Source organism: Mustelus asterias, chromosome 33, assembly GCF_964213995.1.
Source record: "Mustelus asterias chromosome 33, sMusAst1.hap1.1, whole genome shotgun sequence".
Classification (NCBI taxonomy): Eukaryota; Metazoa; Chordata; class Chondrichthyes; order Carcharhiniformes; family Triakidae; genus Mustelus; species Mustelus asterias.
Window position 1 is genome coordinate 1,467,947 of NC_135833.1, and position 8,445 is coordinate 1,476,391.

The following is an 8,445-nucleotide window of genomic DNA, read 5'->3' on the forward strand; positions in this document are numbered from 1 at the left end:
CTCACCATAACCCTTAATTCCTTTACTGTTCAAAGATCTATCCTTGCCTTAAAAACATTCAATGAGGTAGCCTCAACTGCTTCACTGGGCAGGGAACTCCACAGATTCACAACCCTGTGGGTGAAGAAGCTCCTCCTCAACTCAGTCCTAAATCTGCTTCCCCTTATTTTGAGGCCATGCCCCCTAGTTCTAGTTTCACCCGCCAGTGGAAACAACTTCCCTGCTTCTATCTTATCCATTCATAATCTTATATGTTTCTATAAGATCCCCCCCCCCGAATTCTGAATTCCAATGAGTATAGCCCCAGTCAGTCTCTCCTCATAAACCAACCCCCTCAACTCCGGAATCAACCTAGTGAATCTCCTCTGCACCCCCTCCAGTGCCAGTATATCCTTTCTCAAGTAAGGAGACCAGAACTATACACAGTACTCCAGGTGTGGCCTCACCAGCACCTTATACAGCTGCAACATAACCTCCCTGTTTTTAAACTCCATCCCTCTAGCAATGAAGGACAAAATTGTATTAGCCTTAATTACTTGCTGCACCTGTGATGCGCGTTCTCAAACACGAGGCTAGATGCTCGGGAAATAAAAGGCTTTTATTTACTGTAATGAAGCAGCCAATAATTATATACACTATCCCAGACTGAAGGGGTCCCAGCCAGAGCAGGGACTTTTATACCTCTCCCAGGAGGCGGAGCCCGACTGGGATGTACCACAACACTACAGTACAAAGGTATAACAGCCCCACCCTAACCCCAACAGCAACAAGTAGCACAACCCAACAGTAACATATGTACATCCTTGTAGTACTGGCCAGACCCTGGCTCAGTACTATCCAGTGGGAACCAACGATGGTTCACCACATTCACCCCTCCTTTGAGAACAAAGGCCGGCGGGGTACAAAAACAGAATAAAGTGTCATCAGTCTATAAGTTCAGACGGTCAGGGGAACCACACCGTCGTTGTGACCTCCTCAATACCGGCGGTGACACCGGAGTAGGCACTTGCGGTGGCGTTCTCCCCAAGGCGGCGTCCAGCTGTTCTTCCACGGACTCACAGGCCGGTTGACCCTGAGGTGACGGTAGTCCATGGGGTCCTGACACGCCCTGCAGTGGCGACCATCTTCTGGGCTCAGGCAAGCTGGATATTCATCATAGATTTGTCAAGTCTATGAGGCTTGGCCTGGTCCAGGATGATCGACGCCACCGTTGGTTCATGAGCGCCACTGCAGGCAGCTGAAATCGACGAGGAGGACCCCTGCTGGTCGTTCGCTGTCAGTGCCGACCAACATGGCCGCTCCCATAAGTCGCACGTGGGTGATGGCGCCAAACTCAGGTGGACGGAGTGAGGACGGACTGATGAAGGAGCATGCTACCAAATAAACCTGTTGGACTTTAACCTGGTGTTGTGAGACTACTTACTGTGTCTACCCCAGTCCAACGCCGGCATCTTCACGTCATGATTTGATTTGATTTGTCACACGTATTAGCATACAGTGAAAAGTATTGTTTCTTGCGCCCTATACAGACAAAGCATACCGTTCATAGAGAAGGAAAGGAGAGGGTGCAGAATGTTGTGTTACAGTCATAGCTAGGGTGTAGAGAAAGATCAACTTAATACGAGGTAGGTCCATTCAAAAGTCTGACAGCAGCAGGGAAGAAGCTGTTCTTGAGTCGGTCGGTACGTGACCTCAGACTTTTGTATCTTTTTCCCGACGGAAGAAGGTGGAAGAGAGAATGTCCGGGGTGTGCGTGGGGTCCTTGATTATGCCGGCTGCTTTTCCCCGAGGCAGCGGGAAGTGTAGACGGAGTCAATGGATGGGAGGCTGGTTTGCGTGATGGTCTGGGCTACATTCACGACCTTTTGTAGTTCCTTGGGGTCTTGGGGCTGAGCTGGACTTGTGGTCAATGGTGTTTTTCTGCATAAGCTTTTTCACAAGGGTAGGTGGTAAGACATGATCCAACTGCTTGGAGTGTTCTCCTGCAATGTGGCCAGACCCATCCTCCGGAAACAGTTAAACCTGAGCACACAATGACACTTGGTGTTTGCGTACTGAGGGTCTACGCAGTTTGATGCAGTCACACATAGAGGTGGCCATCAGGATGAGGCTGGCATTGGATATGTTTTTACCCCATTTATCTAAGAGGTTTGTAAAAAGTAAAGTAAAGTTTATTTATTAGTCACAAGTAGGGCTTACATTGACACTGCAATGAAGTCACTATGAAATTCCCCTAGTCACCACACTCCGGCGCCTGTTCGGGTCAATCATTACAATCCTTCCAAGTCCGTCTGCATGCCTGAGAACATTGGACGCACTATCACGCACATATGGACCTGAACACTGAGTGGTGCAGTCCATTCAGCCCATCTCTGTGGCCCACACATTCCTAGCCCCTCTCCCCACCTCATGTGGAGGTGATTGGAGCTACAGATCAAACGCTCCTTTGCCAGAATGTTTTTAAAAGTGCCACAAGTAAGGCTTACATTAACACTGCAATGAAGTTACTGTGAAAATCCCCGAGTCGCCACACTCCGGCGCCTGTTCGGGTTACACTGACAGAGAATTTAGCACCTAACCAGCACGTCTTTTGGACTGTGGGAGGAAACCGGAGCATTCGGAGGAAACCCACGCAGGCACGGGGACAACGTGTAAACTCCACACAGACAGTGACCCAAGCCGGGAATCGAACCCGGGGTCCCTGGCGCTGTGAGGCAGCAGTGCTAGCCACTGTGCCACCGTGCCGCCCTGCACGTTGGACTTCTGCAAACACGCTCCATTCTTGACCTCGTGATAAAACAGAAGATGGCGCAGAGACTCAAGTGGACATGTCACAGTGGTTAGTTGGGCCGAAGGGCCTGTTTCCATGCTGTAAACCTCTATGACTGATATATTATTCAGTTATATTACACCATTATGTAAATTGGCTATCCAATCAATAGCGACATCTCAAACTACAATTAACAAAGCCTAAGAATGCAAATGATTTCAAGTTTAAATTGGCCTTTGTCAACACAATTACAATCAGGGTTTAGCAATACAATCAAAAATGCAAATAGCCTAATCATTCTTAATCATCTTTTTCCTGTCTCTTATTGTTAAACTATACATTTTCTCAGACACACGCAATCATTTTAAACTCTGGTAATTTCCATTTAATCATACAATCATCATAGAATCCCACAGCGCAGAAGGAGGCCATTTGGCCCATCGAGTCTGCACCGACCCCAATTCCAGCCAGGCCCTATCCCCATAACCCCATGCATTTACCCTAGCTAGTCCCCCTGACGCTAAGGGGCAATTTAGCATGGCCAATCCACCCAACCCGCACATCTTTGGAAACTAAGGGACAATTTAGCACGGCCAATCCACCCAACCTGCACATCTTTGGACACTAAGGGGCAATTTAGTATGGCCAATCCCCCTAACCTGCTTTTTTTTGAACACAACGGGACAATTTAGCACGGCCAATCCACCTAACCTACACATCTTTGGACACTAAGGGACAATTTAGCATGGCTAATCCACCTAACCTGCACATCTTTGGACACTAAGGGGCAATTTACCATGGCCAAGCCACCTAACCTGCACATCTTTGGACACTAAGGGACAATTTAGCATGGCTAATCCACCTAACCTGCACATCTTTGGACACTAAGGGACAATTTAGCATGGCTAATCCACCTAACCTGCACATCTTTGGACACTAAGGGACAATTTAGCATGGCTAATCCACCTAACCTGCACATCTTTGGACACTAAGGGACAATTTAGCATGGCCAATCCCCCTAACCTTTTTTTTGAACACAACGGGACAATTTAGCACGGCCAATCCCCCTAACCTTTTTTTTGAACACAACGGGACAATTTAGCACGGCCAATCCACCTAACCTACACATCTTTGGACACTAAGGGACAATTTAGCATGGCTAATCCACCTAACCTGCACATCTTTGGACACTAAGGGACAATTTAGCATGGCCAATCCACCTAACCTGCACATCTTTGGACACTAAGGGGCAATTTACCATGGCCAAGCCACCTAACCTGCACATCTTTGGACACTAAGGGACAATTTAGCATGGCCAATCCACCTAACCTACGCATCTTTGGACACTAAGGGGCAATTTACCATGGCCAATCCACCTAACCTACACATCTTTGGACACTAAGGGACAATTTAGCACGGCCAATCCACCTAACCTGCACATCTTTGGACACTAAGGGGCAATTTACCATGGCCAATCCACCTAACCTGCACATCTTTGGACACTAAGGGACAATTTAGCACGGCCAATCCACCTAACCTACACATCTTTGGACACTAAGGGACAATTTAGCACGGCCAATCCACCTAACCCGCACATCTTTGGACACTAAGGGGCAATTTACCATGGCCAATCCACCTAACTCACACATCTTTGAACTGGGAAGAAACCGGAGCACCCAGAGGAAACCCACACAGACACGGGGAGAACGTGCAGACTCCGCACAGACAGTGACCCAAGCCGGGAATCGAACCCGGGTCCCTGGCGCTGTGAGGCAGCCCTGTGCCACCGTGCCACCCACTTCCATTCTAAATGGTTATATCTTCTTACCCTCTGTTATCCCTAATCATGGTGTGGCAACCTTTATTTATTCTGACCCTAATCAATGCAGCAGCTCTTCATACACCAGCAGTTATCTCTTTGCTTACCAAAGGCGTGCTCAGATATTTCTAATGTTCAATACCTGAAATCTATAGTACAAGGAAAAAGATATGAAATCCCATACTTCTGAGTGTAGAACAGGGCGGCACGGTAGCACAGTGGTTAGCACTGCTGCTTCACAGCTCCAGGGACCTGGGTTCGATTCCCGGCTTGGGTCACTGTCTGTGTGGAGTTTGCACATTCTCCTCGTGTCTGCGTGGGTTTCCTCCGGGTGCTCGGGTTTCCTCCCACCGTCCAAAGATGTGCGGGTTAGGTTGATTGGCCATGCTAAAATTGCCTCTTAGTGTTCTGAGATGCGTAGGTTAGAGGGATTAGCGGGTAAATATGTAGGGATATGGGGGTAGGGCCTGGGTGGGATTGTGGTCGGTGCAGACTCGATGGGCCGAATGGCCTCTTTCTGTACTGTAGGGTTTCTATGATTTCTATGAACATCACGATAATTAAATGCAAATTATAACCTTTGAATTGACATGTGGGGAAAGGCACGAATGAAAAGTGGAACTTTTTCAAGGAACAAATACTGTGTGTCCTTGATAGGTATGTCCCTGTCAGACAGGGAGGAAATGGTCGAGTGAGGGAACCATGGTTCACAAAAGAGGTGGAATGCCTTGTAAAAAGGAAGAGGGAAGCTTATGTGGGGATGAGGAAACAAGGTTCAGATGGCTCGATTGAGGGTTACAAGTTAGCAAGGAATGAGCTGAAAAAGGGGCTTCGGAGAGCTAGGAGGGGGCATGAGAAGTCCTTGGCGGGTCGGATCAAGGAAAACCCCAAGCCTTTTTACTCTTATGTGAGGAATAAAAGAATGACCAGGGTGAGGTTAGGGCCGGTCAAGGACAGTAGTGGGAACTTGAGTATGGAGTCAGTAGAGATAGGAGAGGCGATGAATGAATACCTTTCTTCAGTGTTCACCAAGGAGAGGGGCCATGTTTTTGAGGAAGAGAAGGTGTTACAGGCTAATAGGTTGGAGGAAGTAGATGTTCGGAGGGAGGATGTACTAACAGTTTTGAATAAACTGAATTTGATAAGGAGTTTAAGAGCTGTTATGCTGCAACTGTACAGGACCTTGGTGAGACCACATTTGGAATATTGTGTGCAGTTCTGGTCACCTCACCATAAGAAGGATGTGGAAGCGCTGGAAAGAGTGCAGAGGAGATTTACCAGGATGCTGCCTGGTTTGGAGCGTAGGTCTTATGAGGAAAGGTTGAGGGAGCTAGGGCTGTTCTCTCTGGAGCGGAGGAGGCTGAGGGGAGACTTAATAGAGGTTTATAAAATGATGAAGGGGATAGATAGAGTGAACGTTCAAAGACTATTTCATCAGCTGGATGAAGCTATTACCAGGGGGCATAACTATAGGGTTCGTGGTGGGAGATACAGGAAGGATATCAGAGGTAGGTTCTTTACGCAGAGAGTGGTTGGGGTGTGGAATGGACTGCCTGCAGTGATAGTGGAGTCAGACACTTTAGGAACATTTAAGCGGTTATTGGATAGGCACATGGACCACACCAGGATGATAGGGAGTGGGATAGCTTGATCTTGGTTTCAGATAAAGCTCGGCACAACATCGTGGGCCGAAGGGCCTGTTCTGTGCTGTACTGTTCTATGTTCTATGTGTACTTGTTGTTGCTGAGGCCTAAATAGAACATAAGAGGAAGAGGCTTGCCAACTGTGATTAAATATATTCCTAGATGGCATAGTGGTTAGCACTGCTGCCTCACTGCGCTAGGGACCCGGGTTCGATTCCGACCTTGGGTGGCTGACTGTGTGGAGTCTGCACGTTCTCCCCCCCCGGGTCTGCATGGGTTTCCTCCGGGTGCTCCGGTTTCCTCCCACAGTCCGAAAGATGTGCAGGTTAGGTGGACTGGCCATGCTAAATCGACCCTTACCGTCAGGGAAATTAGCAGGGTAAGTACACAATGTTACGGGGAAAGGGGCTAGTTGGGACTGTTGTCGGTGCAGGCTCGATGGGCCGAATGGCCTCTTTCTGCACTGTAGGGATTCTATTCTATGATTCTCACAGTGCCAGGGACCCAGGTTCAATTCCGGCCTTGGGTGACTGTCTGGAGTTTGCACATTCTCCTCGTGGTTGCGTGGGTTTCCTCCCACGGTCCAAAGATGTGCCGGTTATGTGGAGTGGCCCCATACTAAATTGCCCCTTTGCGTCCAAAGATCTGTAGCCAGAGTGTGGCGACGAGGGGATTTTCACAGTAACTTCATTGGAGTGTTAATGTAAGCCTACTTGTGACTGATAAATAAACTTTAAACTTCTTTGGAAGAACAGCAGGAGGAGGGATATCTCCCTGATGTCCTGGTGCCAATATTCTATCAGCACCACCACATGTAGCTCAATATCATAGTGCTGTTTATAGGAGCTTGCTGATTTGATGTGATTTATTATTGTCACATGTATTAACCTACAGTGAAATGTATTGTTTCTCGCGCGCTGTACGGACAAAGCATACCGTTCATAGAGAAGGAAACGAGAGACTGCAGAATGTAGTGTTACAGTCATAGCTCGGGTGCAGAGAAAGATCAACTTAATGCAAGGTAGGTCTATTCAAAAGTCTGACAGCAGCAGGGAAGAAGCTGTTCTTGAGTCGGTTGGTACGTGACCTCAGACCTTTGTATCTTTTTCCCGAAGGAAGAAGGTGGAAGAGAGAATGTCTGGGATGCGTGGAGTTCTTGATTATGCTGGCTACTTTGCCGAGGGAAGTGTAGACAGAGTCAATGGATGGGAGGCTGGTTTGCGTGATGGATTGGGCTACATTCACGACCCTTTGTAGTTCCTTGCGGTCTTGGGCAGAGCAGGAGCCCATACCAAGCTGTGATACAACCAGAAAGAATGCTTTCTATGTTGCATCTGTAAAAGTTGGTGAGAGTCGTAGCTGACATGCCAAATTTCCTTAGTCTTCTGAGAAAGTAGAGGCGTTGGTGGGTTTTTGTAACTATAGTGTCGGCATGGGGGGGGACCAGGACAGGTTGTTGGTGATCTGGACACCTAAAAGCTTGAAGCTCTCGGCCCTTTCTACTTTGTCTCCGTTGATGTAGACAGGGGCATGTTCTCCTTTACGCTTCCTGAAGTCGATGACAATCTCCTTCGTTTTGTTGACATTGAGGGAGAGATTATTGTTGCCGCACCAGTTCACCAGATTCTCTATCTCATTCCTGTACTCTATCTCATCATTGTTTGAGATCCGACCCACTACGGTGGTGTCATCAGCAAACTTGAAAATCGAATTGGAGGGAATTTGGCCGCACAGTGATAGGTGTATAAGGAGTATAGTAGAGGGCTGAGAACACAGCCTTGTGGGGCACCGGTGTTGAGGATGATCGCCGAGGATCGTTCAAGTTTTCCCTGAGCAGTTTAAATTGTTCAACTTTTGATGGAAGGCGCTATCTGAATGCAAGTTCTCCCTGAGCAGTTTAAATTTTAACATTTGATGGAAGGCGCTATATCAATGCAGGTTTTCCCTGAGCAGTTTAAATTGTTCAACATTTGTGGAAAGGCGCGATCTCAATGCAAGTTTTCCCTGAGCAGTTCAAATTGTTGAACATTTGATGAAAGGCGCTATATCAATGCAAGTTCTTCTTGAGCAGTTTAAATTTGCTGATGACACCAAGTAAATTTGCTAATGAATCATAGAATCCTACAGTGCAGAAAGAGGCCATTCGGCCCATCGAGTCTGCACCAACCACAATCCCACCCAGGCCCTATATCCCTACATATTTACCCACTAAC